Here is a 19,741-nt window from a genome sequence, read left to right on the forward strand (position 1 = left end):
CGCGGCTTGGGTCGTTCACGAGCATCAGCCCTCGCATACGAGCAGGCCGGCGCGAGCCGTGCCCTCTGTGCCCGAGGCACTGCTCCGGTACCGACTGGCTGCCGCTCCCGTGCTGCGCACGCTGCCTTGTACGCGACATGAGCGTCTCCTGCCCTGGCACCGGAGACTCTGCTGAAACAAGGTCAGGTGCAGCTGCATTTTTGTAATGCAGTGACTTGCAAGCATTTCTACATATATGCAACCATTGCAGAGACAAGGTGAGGGGAAAGGTTTCAACAGAGGTTACAGGAAATACCAAATCGAGGGATACAGCATCACTCTCCTCCGAAAAAAGTGAAGCCACCTTGGCTAGGCAGCTGTGACTGTCTTTGCTTCGTTACTGTACAGTACTATGGCATTAAAGACGTGGGAGTTAGTACTTAAAATACATTCTGAGCAGTTACCAGTCTTAGGTACACAATTAATAAAACCCTGGCACTGTGTGAACACCTGCATCTCTTCCCAGTAAGCGTTGGTAGGTCTAGCAAAACAAAACAACACACACACACACAACCCAAAACAAACAAAAATTAAAAAGGCTTCTAAAGAATTAGCACCTGAATATACCTTAGTAACTACATCAGGGAAGTTGTTCAGCACTTAAAAGCATCATACACTTAGACACCTAAATATCACAGAATGGCTTGGGTTGGAAAGGACCCTGAAAATCATCTAGTTCAAATCCCCCTGCCAGCGGCAGTGACAGCTCCTACAAGACCAGGTTGCTCAGGACCCCATCCAGCCTGGCATGGAACACTTCCAGGCTTGGAGCCTCCACAACTTCTCTGGACATCTTGCTCCAGTGCCTCACCACCCTCACGCAAGAATTTCTTCCTAATATCCACCCTAATCCAGCTTCTCTCAGTTTGAAGCTATTACCTGCTGTCCTGTCACTATATGCCTTTGTGAAAAGTCCCTCTCCAGCTCTCCTGTAGTCTCCTTCAAATGCCAGAAGGCTCCTTACCCTTCAGAGCACAAAGTTTCCAAAACATCACACAGCTCCCCTGCTCTCCAGGCAAGAGGCAAACCACCAGAGCACAATGCTTTGCAGGTAGCACGTTCACAAAGGTGCTAACTAGTATTATTGTTGTTAGAAGTGACACCAGAGCCAGTTTCCTTTCACATACAACTGCCTGAAGTTAATATTGATGACCTGACCACAAGTGGTTACTCTATGGCTGATGTCCTGCAAACTTGATCTTGGCTGAAACTAAACAGCAGACAGCAAAAGTGTGATGAGAAAAGCTTCATTCTGTGAAACTGTAACCACTTCCATTCAAACAGCTCTTCTCTTACCAGCACCATGGTTATTTGACAGGATTGTGTTGTCTCTTCTCCCATTCCTGAACACTCTCAAATTCTGTGATCACTTTCGGGTTAGTAAACAGAGCTAGAGGTCAACAACAACCAGAGTTTGTTAAATGATGGCACTGTTGGAGCCTAAGAAGTGCAGGGTGGGGAAAAAGGCAATTCACTGATAAAATTCACTGACACATAAGAACCTGACTTTCTGGGGTCAAAATAGTTTAAACTGATAGTCTAGGATCTAAGCAGATGTGCCAACACAATTTCTGTATGCTTCTGAAGATAACCATTTTTCACTTATTTCTGACAGAAATTGCAAAATAACTGGGTGATTGCTGGATGCTTTCACTGAGTGTGCCTGGTGCAGGAACAGTGGCTGAGAGGGTAAAGCAAGGCCATTGTTCATGTTCAGCCCCTGGTGATGCCAGAGCAAGGTGCTGCTGGCTGTACAGATGTTATTATGAACATTTAGCTTTGTGCCTTAACAACAACCTTCTTACTACTGGGATGTATCAGCTTTGTTCTAGGCTGTCAGCAGTCTCAGAAGACACTAATGCAGTCCACATTCAGAAAGTCTTTGGATTCCTTATAATGAACTTTGGTGCCTGTGATTTCAACTATCCATGAAGAATTCCTCTGCCAGAGCAGATGATTTACAGCTGGCAAATCCACCCTCAAAATGTGGACCACCTAGGTCCAGACTTAAATGCCCACAGGCAGTAGAAGTAGAAGCAGTGAAACTTTCCCACTTTGGGTACTTGTCACATCGTGGGAGAAACCAGAAAGGAAAAAAACAAAAGAGGCAGTTGTTGCTGAAGACAAGACTAGGGTGGCAGCTAAGGTACAGAGCCAAGCCAAACTGCCAGCTTTGGAGCCACCCTTCCTTTCTACTCAGCAGTAAGCTGTACCTATTCACTCTGTACTTGCAAGGAGCAGGAAGTGACATGAAGGGGTCTGAATAGGTTTCTGGCTTCTGTATTTACACAGGGAAGCCAATACAGTCTGGCCAATAACAGAGTTGTAGAGAGCATGGAGTGTGCCAGGATGCAGTTAAGGCATGGAGCTGCTGCAAGGAGAGCATGAGAGCATTCTGACTGATAGAAAAGAAATGCCAATATTTTCACCTTCCTAAAAACCTTAAGATTCTGGATTGGTTTTACATATTACCTAATACTAAGCAAAAGTAGCATTTCATGTGAATATTAAAAGGGAAAATGGGAAACCCATCCAGGACTTCAGCATCTTTGTTAGTCAATTTTCCATAGCTTCATTTATTGTCATTATTTACAAAACAAGTTACAAAGAAAGCCTCTGCATTTTTAAAGGCAAACCATGTCAGCTGTTAGCATCAACAAGAGGACAAAGACAGAGTGAAGAAGAAACAAGGGGCAAGGGGTGTGCTCATGAGGTGAGGTTGCTGTGTTAGTACTCCAGTAGTTGATGCATCTGGGGATAGTGGGAAGCAGAGCGCCTCAGTTACGTCTGTACAACGCCGTCACTATCAGTGAGGCTTAAGTGGCTATGCCTGAGAAAAGAGCCCTTCCTTCTGCCTGTGTCTGCAGGTAATCCCAGAATCCCAGCACCGTGGGGATTGGAAAGGACCTCTGGAGATCATCCAGTCCAACCCCACCAGTATGGCAGGGTCACCTACAGCAGGTTGCCCAGGATCACAATGTCCAGAGAAGCAGACTCCACAACCTCTCTGGGCAGCGTGATCCAGGGCTCTGGCACCCTCACAAGAAAGAAGTTTTTCCCCATGTTGAGCTGGAGCTTCCTGGGTTCTAGTTTGTGCTCACTGCCCCTTATTCTGTTACTGGGCATTGGTGGAGCAAGAACACAGGTTCCTGTTGCACAATTCAAAATGGTAATTTGTTTTCTTTCTTTAAATAAGGGGAAAACCAGAGCAATGTCACTCAGGGCACAGCAGGCTCTCCATGCTACAATGCCATAAAGAGTCTTTGTAATTACAGTTAAAAGAAATTCATGGTCCTACTAACAGCATTAAACACAGCTCATGCTTATGAGGAGGGAGATCCAGACACAGAATTGAGCAAACATCACAAATCAATGTGAGAGCCCAATGGGCACAGAGGAACAAAACCTGCACCTGGCAAAAGCTGTCTTTGACAAGCCTTCCTGAGAAACAGGGGGAAAATGCAACCTCTTTCCCTTTGATAGAGATAGAAACCATCCTGGGGAGCCAGCAAGGAAAAACAATGATCAATGTGCAAGTCTGTCATTTCTCATGCTGAACTTTGAGAAGACTTTTTCCATTCTCACACCCTCTTCTGAGGAAGGGCAGCTTTCTGTGGTAGGTGCTTCTTGTCATATAGGCACAGGACATATTGTTAATCACAAGAGGACACTGTGGTCTAATGGGATGTGCAACAATTAAAGCAATACTTAGAAGCAGCTATGTGTACTATAAAATCATTCCTGGAGGGATTGAAAAGCCATGCAGATGTGGTGCTGGGGGTCATGGTTTAGTGGTGACCTGGCAGTGTTGGATTGGACTTGATGATCTTAAATGTTTCTTCCAATCAAAATGACTTTATGGTTCTACTGGGTATTCACAGCAGGTTGTCATCAATTACACAGGTAACAAAGCAGATGCTAACACCATGTTTTGTTTTACAATGACCTTCTGCAATACTTCTGGTGCTATTTCCTCTATGTTCCAGCCCACAAGTTCTTACTGATCTCTCAGCATTTGGATCATCCATTGATTATGCAGCATTCCAAGACATTTCAGATACAGGGAACACTAGTGCTTAGTATTTCTGTAAAGAGATTAGAATTCAATCAGTAGGATGCCACACACTCCCCAGTATGCTTGCTGCTAAAACAGTTTGATTACCTTCACGTATTTATTAGTGTCTGGATGTATGTGCTTCTGAAGGGGCACTCAGCAACAGCTTTGGCAGATCATTTGCATGCAAATAACTGAACATATTAAGACTTTGTGTACACAAACTACAGGCTTTGACATATTTAAAAACATCTCAGCAGGGCCAGGAGAAAGCAGCAACAGCAGAATGGTTTTGGTGCTATTGAGATTCTTTATTTTTTATTTTTTAACTCTGAAGGAAGTTTCTGTGGTCTAAAAAAGAGAGCCAAAGAAATCAAAGGGCTGTTGTGGAAGATAAAACATGGCTAGACATGGCCACCTACGTTTCTCTTGACCCTGCAGTGATCCTTTGCAGGTAAATCCATAGAGCAGAACTACTGCTCTGGAAAGAAAATCCTTATCTTGTTCCCTTTACTCTGCTTTTGTGAGACCCCATCTCAAATACTGCCTCCAGTTCTGGTGTCCCCAGCATAAGGACACAGAGCTGTTGGTGTGAGTCCAGAGGAAGCCACAAAGATGATCCAAGGGCTGGAGCACCTCTGCTATGAGGACAGGCTGAGGGAGCTGGGGGAACCTTAGAACTGCCTTCCAGTGCCTGGACTGGGACTTTTCATGAGGGTGTCTAGAGACAGGACAAGGGGGAATGGTTTGAAGCTAAGGGAGAGTAGGTTTAAGTTCCAACCCCTCTGCTATGGAACACCTTTCACTAAACCAGGTTAAGCACAGTCAAAGCACATCACAACTCCTTTTCATCTAATTACTTTTCCTCAGTACCAAGGCAGAAGATGCTGCAGTATACATGCACAGGGAGGTTATTGATACATACCCGATACGGCCTCCCCTCTGCATAAGCTCCATAGGGCAAATCATCCCTTTGGTAGCCGAACCGATCGTACTGAGGGCGCTGGTTAGAATAGTCTGGTGTTGGATCAGGTCTCCTTAATGGCTGAGCATACACATGCCTATACAAAGGAGTGAAAAGAGGCTGTTGAATTATGTGTAGTAATAAACTGCAACCTATCTAAGTGTGAGTTTAACACTATTTTTAATATCAAAAGAACAAAGCTCACTACTGCATGCATGACATTGAGGCAACATCGTCTAGATATTCAGTCCTCTAAGTTCATGCTATGATCAAGCCCTGATTCTGCAAACACAGATAAAAAAAGAATTTAAAGCAGCAACACACTCTTTGAGCTTTTTTCCCCCCTCACTGTTACACTGCACAGTGCCACAATATCTGATTTTCTACATTCCTATGATGATTTTGAAAGTGTTTTACACAGGGCTGTTGGAGCAAGTCCAGAGGAGGGCCACAAAGATGATCCAAGGGCTGGTACACCTCTGTTATGAGGATAGGCTGAGGGAGCTGGGGTTGTTCAGGCTGAAGAGAAGACTCCAAGGGTACCTTAGAGCTGCCTTCCAAGAGCTGAGGGAATCCTACAGAAAGGCTGCAGAGGGGCTTTTCATGAGGGTGTCTAGAGACAAGACAAGGGGGAATGGTTGGCAGCTGAGGGAGAGCAGGGTTGGAATGGATCTTGTCAGAACAGTTCTTCAGTATGAGACTGGTGAGACTCTGGAATAGGCTGCGCAGGGAGGCTGTGGCTGCCCCCTCCCTAGGGGAGTTAAAGGCCAGGTTGGATGAGGCCTTGAGCAGCTGAGTTGAGAGGTGTCCCTGCCCATGGTGGGGAAGCTGGAGTAGAGGATCTCTGAGGTCCCTTCCAACCTAAGCCATTCTGATGCTATATTAAAAAATAAAAATACAAAAAAAATCAGGCCTCCTTGATGAACTGAAATATCAGAGAGCTCCAGTCTGTTTCTGCAGTCTAACCCTGCTGTTTAGGAGATTCTGCCATCATTTAGTTGTCTCATGGTAAACAAGTTCTCTGCAAACTTGTGGGTAGGAGCTACAACAGGTGGCTGCTGCCAGTGAGAGGATTAAAGCAAGGAAATACAACTAAGGAAGCTGTATTTCCAACAAGTAATGAAAACAAATACATTTGTAATTGTGAGAGGAAAACCACACGAGCCTTTGGATAAATCAGTATGTTGATTTAGCTTCACAAGCACGAGAAACACACGCTGACTTTTTCTTTTTGGTGATACATCAGGAAAACAAACTAGCAAGTTTCTCAATTTAATCCTGTGTGCTAGTTCACAAATCAGTCCTAAAACTCCTGCAATTCAAGAACTGCAGCAATGCCGTTAGAATTATGCAAAGTAGAGGAGAAGAATTCAAAAAACCTAACAAACCAAACCACAGGAAAAAGAATCTCTTCCTATCAAAAGACTTAAGCCACCAAATGTATGTGAACAATCCAGGCCAAAGCGTGGCCACCTACTGGACCTTTGCTACTGGTAACACTACAAAGTAATTCTTAAACTCCTAATCAGAATAAAAAGTGGAAAGGAGCAACGAGACAGAAAATCTGCAGCATACCTGTAATTCTCTGATGGACTTGGGCTTGGGACATCAAGGTCTTGTCTTACTACAACTTTTGGAATTTGTCCAACCCAGTTATCCTATATGTAGGGGGATCAGGTGGTTACACAGAGCAAAATCACAACAGATGACAAAAGCAACTCACCAGGCAGAGTGTTAGCAGCTGTCTTGGGTGTGAAAGAGTTGCATAAACTGATTTATCAGTTACAAAACACATTGTTTGCTCTGAACATTTTCAAATGTGTCAATTCAATTTATTTAAAAGACTCAACAGGAGAAAAGTCTTTACTTATCTGGCTAATGCCTGTAAGACAGGACAGAGAAACAGCCACCCAGTGAAGTCTGCACAATTATGTAAGCTGTTAAGGGTCTGTTGAATCTTTCATGTTTAAACATTTCAGAAAGATGCCACTCCCTCAGAGAGTCGATTTCTCTCAGATTTATGCAAAACTGAGTCAAAACAATAAACTAAATGCGGTGATCAACACCTGAGATCAATTGAACATTGTCATTTAAAGACTGGCTGCTGCCTTGCCAAGCACACTGATATAGGAAGAAGGAAAACATCATGAAAAGACAAAGAAAATATTCTATATCGTTCATTAAACTAATAACTGATGTTCATTTGCTAAGGGTATCCTTGTTTAAACATAAAGTGATCTGAAGCTGTGCTCAAAACCCTCGGGAGAGAAGCCATGTTCTGGGTAGTGGGTTTTTTACAAGTTCACATTTTCACAACCACATCTAGCAAGGAGATGAGGCAGGCAGCAGCATCCTACAGGCTGCCTGTGGGCTGCAGCCTGCAGCAGGAGAAAGCAATAAGCACTGCTGCCCTTACCCAGAGCAGTTCCTCTGACAGCTGGGCTTTTCCCCCAAGAGTGTGCAGGGCTGGGGCTAAAGCACACCTTGAAAACGCCAGCATCGGTTGAAGGGAATTGGGAATTAAAATTAAACAGCACCATCTCCTGGTGAAGGGCAGCTCAGGCCTCGCTTTTCTCCCCCCCAGCCCCCTGCATTTCCAAGGTACTGGAACTTTACAAGTATCTTTAACAGGAAATACTGTTTCAGACTTGATTATTAGCTTCTTTTCTCAGTCATCCTACAATGTCTTCTTCATTTCTGCACTGCTTAATATGTAAAACCATCACTCAAATACCGAAGGAGGAAATGAACACACACACACACACAAATACATTCCCTTTCATGTTTCTGTCCTTGTTTTGAAAGGCATTTATCCATCTTTTCTTCTGATACTCACTAGTCGAGGCAATGATCTCTACTATGAAGCACATCTTGGCTAATAGAGAACGCTAGCATGGCTGAGTGTTAGCCTGACCAAAAAGGCAGTACCTAGCCCTCTGGGGACCAAAGTGCACATTCCAGCTCTGTTACAGATCACCTTTGTCATCCTATAAATGACTTTGTCTACTCTGAATGTTGCAAAGGTCCCAGGGAAATACTGTTACAAAGGTGATCCAGGTAATTCAGTTTCAGATCTGACTTAAAGGACTTTCTCCTTTCCCAAGCAAACAAACAAAAAACCCAAACCAAACCAACCCACAAAAAAACAAGCAGGAAACAGTTCCATTTTTTTATCCCTAAACCTAACTGTCTTGTAGGGAATCTGAACCAACACCGCTAAAACTCTGCCAACAACACTTCTGTTCTACAAGGAGCTGTGTGCTATCATGCAGATTATGCAGGTGAGAGATGAGAAAGATAAACAATGCATTTGGTACAGCCATATGCATCTGATCATCAGCACTGATCCTCCTCTAACCTCCAGAAGTGTCACTGGAAAGCCTCACTCACAACATGACCAGGAAGGAAGGGTCATGTTGCTCAATTCAACCTGTGCTGGAAATTTTCATTCTCTTCCCAACTGGAAAAAATGTCTTTGAAACAAAGACTTCTACTTTTCATAAAGTTTGGATTGGAGGCTGTGGGCCTGCAGAACTGTCTGGTGCTTATTCACAAAGGGTCAGGTTCTCAGCTTGTACCACCTGGTTTGTCTTAAGTCATCTGTGCAGTTATGCTGCTCAGCACCAGCTGGTGACCACATACATCTTCATTACTAAAGTAAGGCTGATTTCTTGTCTCTGAAGTAAACAACATAGATCAAATCTTTACTAGACCTCTCTGCCTGCGCTCTGACACATCCTGTACTTCCAAAATTTACTTTGCACATAGGGAAATAGAATACAGGAACAGAGAAAACCGAGTCAGGCCTCCTAACACCCTGAGAACAGCCAGTAATGGAAGCATAAAGAAGGCAAACTGTAAATACCTGAAGTACTATCAATACATCACTGTAACTCTAAGTCATTAACTGACTGAGCTGGAGTGGAGGCTGTGGCTGCCTTCACAGCAGAAATGAAACAAGCAGAGAGCCTTCAAGACAAACAGCCAGTTCTTCCTCTGGTGAAGCCTAACTAGTAAACAGCCAAATGAAACCATATAGGCATGGCTTCAAGCAGCTTAAACTGCAGTACGGACAGCCTGTTGAGCCCTTCCCTTCTGGCCATGCACTCCTGCCCCTTTCCTTGCACAGGCACTAGCACCAGTAACAGCATTCAGTGACCATGAGATGATCAGACTGGAACCAGCTCAGCCAGCAGCTTGGACAGCACAGTGATGATGCAAGGAAGAGGCTGCAGCACATAGCCTGAGCTCATATCCAAGTTATCTCTCTTCTTAATGATGGTCTTCTAACTGGTCTAAAAGGAAATATTTAGCTGAACATCCTTTTAAATTAATCCCTACTTCTTTGTTTTCTCCTGTGCAAACCAGATTAACTTCAGCCTCGATGAAGAATTTCACTGTCTCACATGCATTAGAAATCAAACACTGGGCAAACAGAAGGAAGACTTTAAACTCAAACTACCTTTAATTTTACCAGATGACTTTTTGTTGCTGTTGCTGTTCATATACCATTTAGTTGAATCACAGAATCAGGCCTGCCTTCCACTAGAACTGGGAACATGGGATCTGCCCCCACACCAACACCTCTTACCCTTGGCTGGTGCCCCATGCTACCATCCCTTTCAGCAGTGAATGCAGGGTTACGTTGTGCTTCCTGGTATGGAGAAGCTGTCTGCTTCCTGCTTGGGACAACAACATGAAATTAGAGCATTAGCAACAGTTTTGGCAACTCCTTTTGTACTGCAGATCAGTTCAGCACTGTATCATAGGTTTAGATGCACTGTGGCAATGACTATGACAGAGCTATGTACTCTCACACTTTTTCTATGTCAGAGGAAGTACCAGTGATGCACACTAATGGAGCTCAATGAAGGAAGAAACACATTGTGTCTGTATTTGGGACAGGCATCAGCTGGAAAAAATAAGATCAAGTGTTGAAAGCAAAAAGCTGCTCAAATTGCCAATGCCTAGGGCGAAAGAATGGGAGAAATTGTGTTTAATCACCAAGGCTCCTGCCAGTGTTTATAAATAATAAAAAAAAAGAACTTGTGGAAAGAAAACCAACCCTTAAGAGCAAATAAATCAGCAGGGCAGACTTGGTAGTCATGAGCTAAAGCAGTAAATGTGCTTATCAATCTTTAAAGCTTGCCTGGTTAGACCCAAAGAAGAGCAGCAACGACTCAAGAGTGAAGTTGTGCACACAGCAGTAAAATGCTGAGTAACTCTTCAGTGCTCTGGAGGATGCTTTGATTTACTTTTATATTGTGTGAACAGGATTTTGGCAGAGGACACTGCATGGCATGACTGTTGGTTTAAATACCCAGAGGTTAAAAACCAATTAGAGAACCAGGCTTCTTTTGCTTTCCTGCCATTTTGATTATAGAAGCCCTTCCAACTGCATCCACAGTAACTCACCCAGTATTGTTACTTTGAAAGTAGATGACAGCGAGAAATACTACCACAACTATGAGAACCAGTCCTATTCCAGGAAGAGTAGCTACTAAAATGAAATCTAGGGTGTTCCAAAGATGGTTACATTTGGGGCCCATGTACCAATATTCCTTCCAGTCCACTCTGTAGTAATCACACCTGTCAATAAAAACGTGACATTGTTAGCATCATCACTTGAACTTAAAAATATGTAGTGTCAAAATAGTCAAATATTTTGCTATATTGTTATTTATTGTTGCATACTGCAGGGGTCATGGGATTCAGTGGGTTTTTTCTGCTTGCCTAAGGATTATTCTAGTAATACACACCTTACCCTAGATTTGAGGCAAATGACCTCTGCTAAGCTCTAGATAAAGTCCACATTGAGAGGTGTGCTTGCCTGTGGAGGGGAGGTTGGAGCAGATGATCTGTAAGGTTTCTTCCAACTTAAGCCATTCTGTGGTGTTATGACTCATCACTCCAGCAAGTCTAAGCTATAAAGCTCTGTTATATTACCCACACCATGGCACAGTGCAGGTCAGAGATCTTTCTGCCAGCTGTAAGCATGGCAAAGCTTCTGAATTTCCAGAACAGATACAGCTGAAAATGTCACACAGCTGTCTGTCATTTGACAGTGAACAAGCACCAGGATATGAAGAGATTTGCACTTTTCAATCTAAAAAATTTTGATCAACCTGGGAAAAAACCCTGGTTTGCCATTACACAGCATAATCTGGGTCTAAAGTGATGTGCCTGAGAATAAAAAGCATGTGAAAGCTGAGGATTAAAATGATTACCTGGACTATGCATTACCTGGCTACAGATATTCTGAAAAAGAAAATGCTGCACTCAGACCCCCAGGTTTGATGCTCTGTGTGCAGGCTGTGAATGAAGATCATTGTCTCCTTTTGTGGATTACACTGTAGAGTCTGAATTCAGTTCATCACTAAGAGTTTATTTGAGAAGTTCAGTGTACATAGCACTCATTTACACCAACCAACTCCACACCCTACCTGCAAAAAGGTTTTTCATCTTTACATTGACAAGAAACATTGTCAGGACAGAAGCTGTCTGTAACATCCAGGCAATCATTTAAGTCCTTAACTCCTGTGCAGTTGGCTGTGAATGAAAACACATATTTCTTTAATGCAATTAGACAGTAACACACTGTTAGTGGGTGGATTTCTAATTACATCAGAAATTTAATCTTCATCTGATGTACTGGTAGAGGATACTAAATCTTACTTTTCAGTGACGTGCTCCTTTAAAATTTTGGAATGATTTGAGCAATGAAGGGTTCAGCTGCTTAACTCACTCCTGACTTTGCACCCATCTCTCTGTTTGCCAGGAAATTGTACAGCTCCCACAGTCCCAGCATGGTGCTATTGGAGGTCATCCAGTCCAAGCCCCCTGCTAAAGCAGGGTCACCCACAGCAGGGTGCCCAGATCCTGTCCAGGAGAATTTGGAACCTCTCCAGAGAATGAGACTCCACAAGCTTTCTGGGCAGTCTGCTCTAGGACTCTGGCACCCCCAATGGAAAGAAGTTTTTCCTCATGTGCCCCTTGTCCTATTGCTGAGCACCACTCAAAAGAATTCAGCCCCATTGTCTTGTCCCCTGCCTTTTACATACTGATCAGCATTGGGCAGATCACCTCTCAGGCTACTCTTCTCCAGGCTAAATAGCCCCAAGGCTCTCAGCCTTTCCTCCTCACAGAGATGCTCCAGGCCCCTCAGCATTTTTCTGGCATTTGTCTCTCCTGAACTGGGAATCCCAGAACTGGACCCAGTAATCCAGCTTTACTCCACACTGGAGCAGAGTAGAGGGGAGGAGAACCTCCCTCAACCTGCTGGCCACACTCTGAATGTCCCCAAATGGCTTATGTCCAAGATTCATGGAGATGCACCTCAAATCTTGACTTAAAATGTATAACCAAACAAGCAACTGCAAGACACCACTGACAGCTGGGAAAGAAAATTACATCCAGGATTGTGCATTGCAAGGCCAAGCACCATTATGATGCTCAAAACCGCCCAAAGCAGCCAATATACCCGAGTGTAATTGTGGCTGAACTTTTCACAAGGAGTGGAATGTATTTAGAATGAAGCCAGAAAGACAGAAGTGGAAGAGATCTCTTGAGCTGATCCTTCTGACAGGAAGAAAGTTGTATCAGAGCATCATTAATATTACTGCTTTGCTATTGTAAGAGAGATTTTATACCACCACCACCCTAATCCAAGTATTGCTGTCATTCATAGCCATGTCTCTGTAAAAAACTCACTGTACTCTTGGTAGTACAGAGCTCAAGAACTTCAAGACAGCAAACACAGGTCAGCAGTTGTCACACAGACATCTTAACATTTTCCCAGTAAGTACAAATAAACTGTACCTGAACCCTAAGGAGAATTTCCTCAGAAGCCCTCCCATTGGGACTGCAACACCATAGCACCACCACCACAGGTAAGGCAGGCCCTGGACAGACACATTCCTGTTCTGGCACAAGCTATGAAGTGAAAACACAACCAGGGCTTACGTTCACTCAGTGACTGGCTGGCCATGAGCAGAAGGAACAGCAGCACTTGAAGAATGGACATCCTGAAGCTGATTGTAGTAAACCACAGTTTCATCCTGAAGCTGAATGTGCTAAAGGACAGCTTCCTCCTGGCTCTTGCTAGCTGCAGAACACACTCTCCTTTCTGCTACTGTTACTTACTGTAGCAAGTCAAGGATCATGGATTTTGAGCTTGTTTTACAGCATCCTTCTCTAGAGAGAATTACTTATTAACTTACAACAGATACAGCTCCCTGGTAACACCTCCATATTTTCCTTTATGACAGCTAAGCAGGTCCATAGAAATGGCTCTCTACTCTTGCTAGTTCTGAGGGTTTGAATACATCTGCAAAGCCTTCCCCTAACAACACACATTTCAAGTCCCTAAGGTATGCTTGACAAGCGTTTATTTGTTCTCCATTTAGAGTGATGTCATCTTTCAAAGGTAACAAACTTTGCATGGATTTGAAGACAAAGCTCCTTGAATACACTTTGTTTTTAAAGATGTGCCAAAGACATGGATCAGGAGTGTAAGAATGATGATTAAAACATGACTAAAATGTTTCTGCCCCTGGAACAAAGGAAGTCTTGCTGCATTACTGCTGCTCTGATTGGGTTTTGTTTGAAACAAAAACTTACTTCCTAGCATGCATTTCCCCCGCTAGATTAGCAAAGAATTTAAGGACACTACTGCTGATGTGACTCCTGAATCACTGTGTAGTATGTGGAGACTGTGAGTAGAGTATTTGTGAGTAACTGTGTAACAAACTGTCCCCTGCTTTGCAGTAGCAGCTCTTCTGTGTCAACACTTACTGGCTATTCTGCTTCCCTAAGACTTGAGAAAGATGAAATTATTAAGGGAATTCTCCTATCCCTCTCCTTGGAAGTTCTTTCCTCTGATGTACCACATGCAGAGAACTAACCCCACAGTAGATGGCTCTGCAATTTAAACACACCAAGTTGTGCTGAGCTGTTACTTTGGTCTTGGTTCAGTCAAGAATTATTGACTTAAAACCTGCTTTGCCCAAATTCATCATGGCAAGCATTATCAATTACAATATACAATAGTGACAGCTAATTAAGTTACTTAGAATAGTTCATACTACCATAGAATGGCTTAGGTTGGAAGGGACCTCAGAGATCATCTACTCCAGCTTCCCCACCATGGGCAGGGACACCTCTCAACTAGGCTCAGCTGCTCAAGGCCTCATCCAGCCTGGCCCTGAACACCCCGAGGGAGGAGGCATCCACAAAACCCCTGGGCAGCCTATTCCAGTATCTCCCTTATTGCACAGAAAAGATTCCAAATGCACATCACTGGCATCAGAGGATTATAACAACAACCCACTGATTGCCTCAATTGATAAAGTTAACCACTTTGAAGTATTACTTAGTACCATTTTGGTCAATGAAGAAGAAAAAAAGGAGGAAAAAAGCTGAGCAAACTCCCTTATTTCATTGTAACTATTACTGATGAATGCAGAATAATGAACAGCAAACAGGTACAATAACTTCATTTTATAAATTAAATGCATCTACCTAGAGTGCAAAACTCCTCCAGGAAAGCACTAGTTCCCAAATGCATCTAGAGAGGAATTTAGTCCTCCAGGTACTCTGTATTCTTCATTCCTTTGCAGTAGCTCCAGTGGAGCTGGGAGGGATGACTTTGTTAGGACAGAAGCTGAGAAGGAATCCTGTACTTGTCTTCATCTACCATTAAGTATTGCTGGATAACTTTTCTCTTTTGCAATCACAAATCCACTCTGGCAAGGATGAATGGCCACAAAACCTGACACCTTAGCACACTCCCAAACTGTCATCTTGCCTTTATTTAAAAAGGCCTTTAAAAATTCTCAGCATTCACTGCACAAGATCCTGAATGTGTGATGGCCTCTATGTGAGTGATTCATAGAACTGAACAGGAAGAAATGGACATACACTCAAAAGTCTGTGGAAGATTAAGTGCATTTAAGTTAGCACAAGCGTTTTCAGGGTGGTGCCCTCAAAAATTCTCCATAACTGATCGAACCCCAACATGGATTTCTTCATCTGACAGGAGCTAGCTGCTTATGAACACACACACTCCAAATGCAGTGAGATTAGCAGTGAAAGGTGAACTTTAACCTTCACTTTTCAAAGGATAAACAATGATCTATAAAAAAATCTATGTCTAGTAAATATTTGCAAGAACACTGCTGTCTGAAAGCACAACACTTAATTTTCCAGCAGGGGACAAGGCTGTTCTCTGCTCTGCATGAGGATTGTTTTACAAAAGATCCCAGAGTCTCACTCACAGGAACAGAGAAATTAACATGTACCTCAGTAGAAGCAGTGGTGTGATCCTTCTTCAGACGTGAGGCAGAAGTGTGAAGCACCAGTTCATACGTAGGCTTTGTTCTGCTGGCTAACAGGAAGTCTCCCCTCTGGCTTCAGCTCCCAGCTGCTGAGTGTCAGCACTTCAGCTGTGTGATAAACACAACACCTTTACCTAGGGCTTTTAAAGTTGATTAAGACAAAGATCTAGAAAAGCAATTTGCAGTTTTGACTGGGGTGAGATGTTTTAATGAGGTAGATGACAAACCCCAAACATCCTGTTACATGGTCAGCTCTTTACTGAATGCAACACCTTTGGCCTAGGCTGCAGAGGCCACCAGTGACATTTCTCTTTATAGCCTCTTTATACCCTGGGCAGCTATTAGCTTTGTATTTCACAGCTTTTGTTTCTGGAACACAGCAAAGTCAAGTGGAACCTTATGCATTGTACAACTAGAGGCTAGGGAGACTACACCTATTTCCTCGAAGAGCTCCATGTAAAGCACCAATTTTGGTTAATGGTGGAAGTTGGTCATTTCAGAAGCTCATTTCATAGAATGTCTGGGTTGGAAGGGATCTCCAAAGGTCATCTAGTCCAACCCTCCCTGCAGTCAGCAGGGACATCTTCCTAGTGGAGGATCAGGTTGCCCAGAGCCCTGTTGAGCTTCACTCTGAATATCTCCACCACTTCTCTTTGCTTTAATCTGCTTCAAATCAGCTTTGGAGAACATTCTTTCTACTACCATTGTATTGCAGAGGTTCCAAGGGAGGTGCAAACAGATAGCAAGCTACATGTTTCTCAAACATTGGTACTAGGACTGCTACAAATAAAGCACAAAAATGTTAGCAACACTTCAACCCATGACAGACCTATTACCTGATCACAGCAAAGGAGTTCCTTCCAGCTCCTTCAGCAAAAGCAATGTCCTACAGACTGTAGTGAAAAGGCAGAGAACTAATTGCTCCTTGGATGATGTTCTGACTCTGCCCCACAGTAAACTCAGAACTCCCAAATGCACGCCCCTTTCTCCGCTTTCAGGTCAGTGCTGAGACTTCCATTTGCCTCCTTCCTCTTCTCCTCCTCCAACTGATAGGCTATTTTTTTAAATCCAACACAAACCAGATCCAGCCATCAGACTTTGAAACATAACAAAGTTTCTTCAAATAAATAAATGAGTGTAACAAGAAGATTTTCCAACTTTTGATTCCAGCTGATTTCAGTTTTGTTTCTTGCTCTGCCCTACAAGAAGAGCACGTCAGTGCTGTGGTAGTATCAATAACGTGGTCACTTCCAGAATGGTTTCAGTTGCAGTCTTTCTTGACTGCAGCTTACCCTCAGCACATACCTGAGCTCTGCTTCTTAGAATCCCTGCAATTTGAAACAAAAACTACAGAGTCTAGTGCACACCAATGCTCCTTGTGAACAAGTGTAGGCTTTGTAGCACCCCACTTTCTTGTCATATTCAAAATACATTTTCTGTACTTGAATCTGATTCAGCAACACTCTGACCTTTCACTACAAGATAACCACACTGCTGCAGTAAAAAAAATCTCTTTACAATACCTGCTAAAGGATAACCTGCCATTAAAACAGCCACACTACTTACGCAGTTTCTCTTAAGCAGTTACACTGCAGGTTACATCACGTACTACATTATTTACAACCCTTGGACTTGCAGATTGCTTTATCTGGAAGATTATCACAGAGCCAGACTGAGGTAAATGTATTTGCTACCTGACTTGTTCTTTTACCAATGTGTGTCACTGCTCCAGGATGGATAAAAGCAGCCTTTCCTCCCCACCTTTCTGCTAAGAAATTGCCAAGAAAAGAAAATGGAATCACTACTCAAAAGTTGAGATGCACAAAGAACTGAATGCATGAATATGTCCTGCATGGTCCTTTGGTGATCTCTTCCAGGAATGTGTTGCAGCACTTCAAGGGTGAAGGGTTTTCCCCCCAGCATTAGTGAAGCAGGTGAGATTTAGCCAAGCTTACCAATTAACATTAAAACGTAATTTAGAGAGAAGGAATTGGCAGTCTGCCCTAGAGATGAGAGGACATACAAAAGTTAAACTGGAGTTTTAAAAAGTCTCTTATCACCCTTTATTTTCAGGTGCTTCACAAGGATATGACAAAATAGAGTATCACAATCAGTTTGAGGTAAATAAAAAAATCAGTATCAACAAGTTCCAAAGATCTCTAGATTGAACACAATCAACTGTAAATAAACCCCATGCATTAAATTAGATCTATTTCTCTGTCATAAAAGACCCTTGTGGGACCCAGCTCTTTAAGACACAGGATTTTTCACCAATGTACAGCTTACATCATATCAAATTACAGTATCCATTCTTTCTTTTATTGTGTTGCTGTATTATTGCTTTATGAAAGAAACCTTAAGTGACTATTAATGACACATTGGAGAGGCATTTCAAGGGGTTTCACTGGAACGTAACCAAACTGTCTTGCAGTGCAGCTTTCCCCATACACTTCTACTCACTTTTCGTTGTTTAACAGGTTTCTGTACTCGGTCTGACACCTTAAAGAGACCAAGCCAGGCACATCTATTTAACATGAGGATTCCCAAACTTGGCATGATGTACATTTGACTGTGTTTTTTTAAAGCCATTGCATAGCACCTTTACTGTAAATTATTAATACAGAGATGTGGCTACAGTTGCTTGTGGTTATCCAGAACAAGCCATCTGTAAGATATCATATAAAACACAGAGGTTCAGCTGAACAAGCTGAAGGGGGCAGGCACCTTTTAGAGCTGACAAAGAAACACTTCACAAAATGGCAGCTGAGTGATAAAGATCCACAGCCCCTATCCAATATTCATACAAGAGAAGATCAGGAACTGATTTGGGCTGCCTTCATTTCAGCAAATACATTCCCAACTTCTCTATAACCTGCACCTTTTATTGTGCCTCTAGGAATTTCTCTCAGCATGTGTCTCACCTTGGGTGCACAAAATGCTGACCAACACTAATACAAGTTTATGTTAGCAAAGAACTATTGTATTATGTTCCAAGGTTTACTAAAAATTTCCTTCCCATTACTAATAAATCTGTGCTCCAGGGCAAAAAAACACCAACTGAGAGATGGATTGTGGTCTTTCTAAAAGCAGAATGCACACCCAGGCAGGAGACAAAGCTTCTTATCCTGTTTTTGTCCCATTTCTCTGGCTGCAGATAGGGAAACAGATGTCTTTAGTTTTATCTGTCTCAGTGACAAAAGCCAAGCCCCTAATTTTAGTCCCAGCTTTTCAACTGCATGGAGATATTAATGAAAAACTCTTGATAAAAAACACCACCAACAAATTAACCTTGTCTTGAACAGAAGAATGTAACAGAGAAATCTCAGCTGAGGCAAAAAGTAAACTAAAATGTGATTGAAGTAGGCAAACCCTGTAAGGGAATGAACTTGTGCTAGTCCACTCCTCTTGTCCACCAAGAAGATGAGGTGACACAGGAGAGGGGCACCATTACATGAGCTTTAGAGCTGTGTTCCTTGCTCTGTTCATTCAGCAATGTGGGGAGGAGCAATAGTTTTAAGATATGTCCCAGAAAACCTATCTCAGACTTCTGGATGATGATTTAACTCTGGGCACAGTTTGGGATTGAAATAAAGTCCAAGGCTAGTGTTGTGTATCATATCCCATTACAGCATCAATTTCTTGTAAACTCAGGGCTGCAATACAAACTGCTTGCATGAAACATCCAATTCTTCACTACCTAACCACCTGGGAGTCCAGTGTACCTTCTGCAGCCCAGGCACTTTCATTTGTATCATGAAGTTTGAGTGCTAATACCCTTAACATATGGAAAGGACCAGAGGAGCTTTTGGCACTGCAAGCAGAGGCAGCCTGGGAGTGGCAGACATACCTGCTCCTTCACAGCTGTGCAAGGCAGTTTCTCTCCTTGCTCCCAGACAACTAATTGCTTTGTATAGCTTTCCACTATGTACTAATAATGTCATCACAGCAAACCCCTGTGAAATCCACACAAACCTGCAGCATCTTACCTTCTTGCTGACTTTCTGTGGCAATGCATCACTCAAAGGACATAAGCTAGAATTCAAATAGAATTTAGGAGCAGAGCAGATGGCTTTTCCTTTGACTTTTTTTGTGAACCAAGGGAGATAGATAATACAATTTCTGCCATCCAGTCTTGCACTTGAAAATAATCATTTCTTCACCATTTTAATTTCCTGCCCTTATGTCTTCATCTGTTTCTCTCAAAATGATATATGAAGCCCAGCCATATAATTTTTCTATTCCTCCCTCTGTGATGGAACACTGTCTTGTCCAGGAGCTCTGTGAAGATTGATTTAATATCCTGTGACTGCTGCCTGAATTCTGACAGCTTCCTGGGCCTGAAGAGATGAT

At 42.9% G+C, this 19,741-nt stretch overlaps 1 long non-coding RNA gene across 4 annotated transcripts; it reads right to left on the bottom strand.

Moving 5' to 3' along the window:
* Positions 1-6,468: 6,468 nt before the first annotated feature.
* On the bottom strand, positions 6,469-15,822 carry LOC128898100 (uncharacterized). 4 transcript variants are annotated; one of them, XR_008462703.1, is made up of 5 exons: positions 15,356-15,822; positions 12,876-12,989; positions 11,501-11,606; positions 9,649-10,646; positions 6,469-6,715 (listed from the first exon to the last, which is right to left on the bottom strand). It is a non-coding gene; the product is annotated as an uncharacterized LOC128898100 (long non-coding RNA). The 4 variants fall into 4 exon arrangements; XR_008462702.1 differs by lacking the exons at positions 11,501-11,606; positions 12,876-12,989 and having other exon boundaries at positions 9,649-9,736; positions 10,473-10,646; XR_008462704.1 differs by lacking the exon at positions 12,876-12,989.
* Between the last annotated feature and the right edge of the window lie 3,919 nt (positions 15,823-19,741).

Source organism: Dryobates pubescens, chromosome 18 (assembly GCF_014839835.1).
Source record: "Dryobates pubescens isolate bDryPub1 chromosome 18, bDryPub1.pri, whole genome shotgun sequence".
NCBI classification, from domain to species: Eukaryota; Metazoa; Chordata; class Aves; order Piciformes; family Picidae; genus Dryobates; species Dryobates pubescens.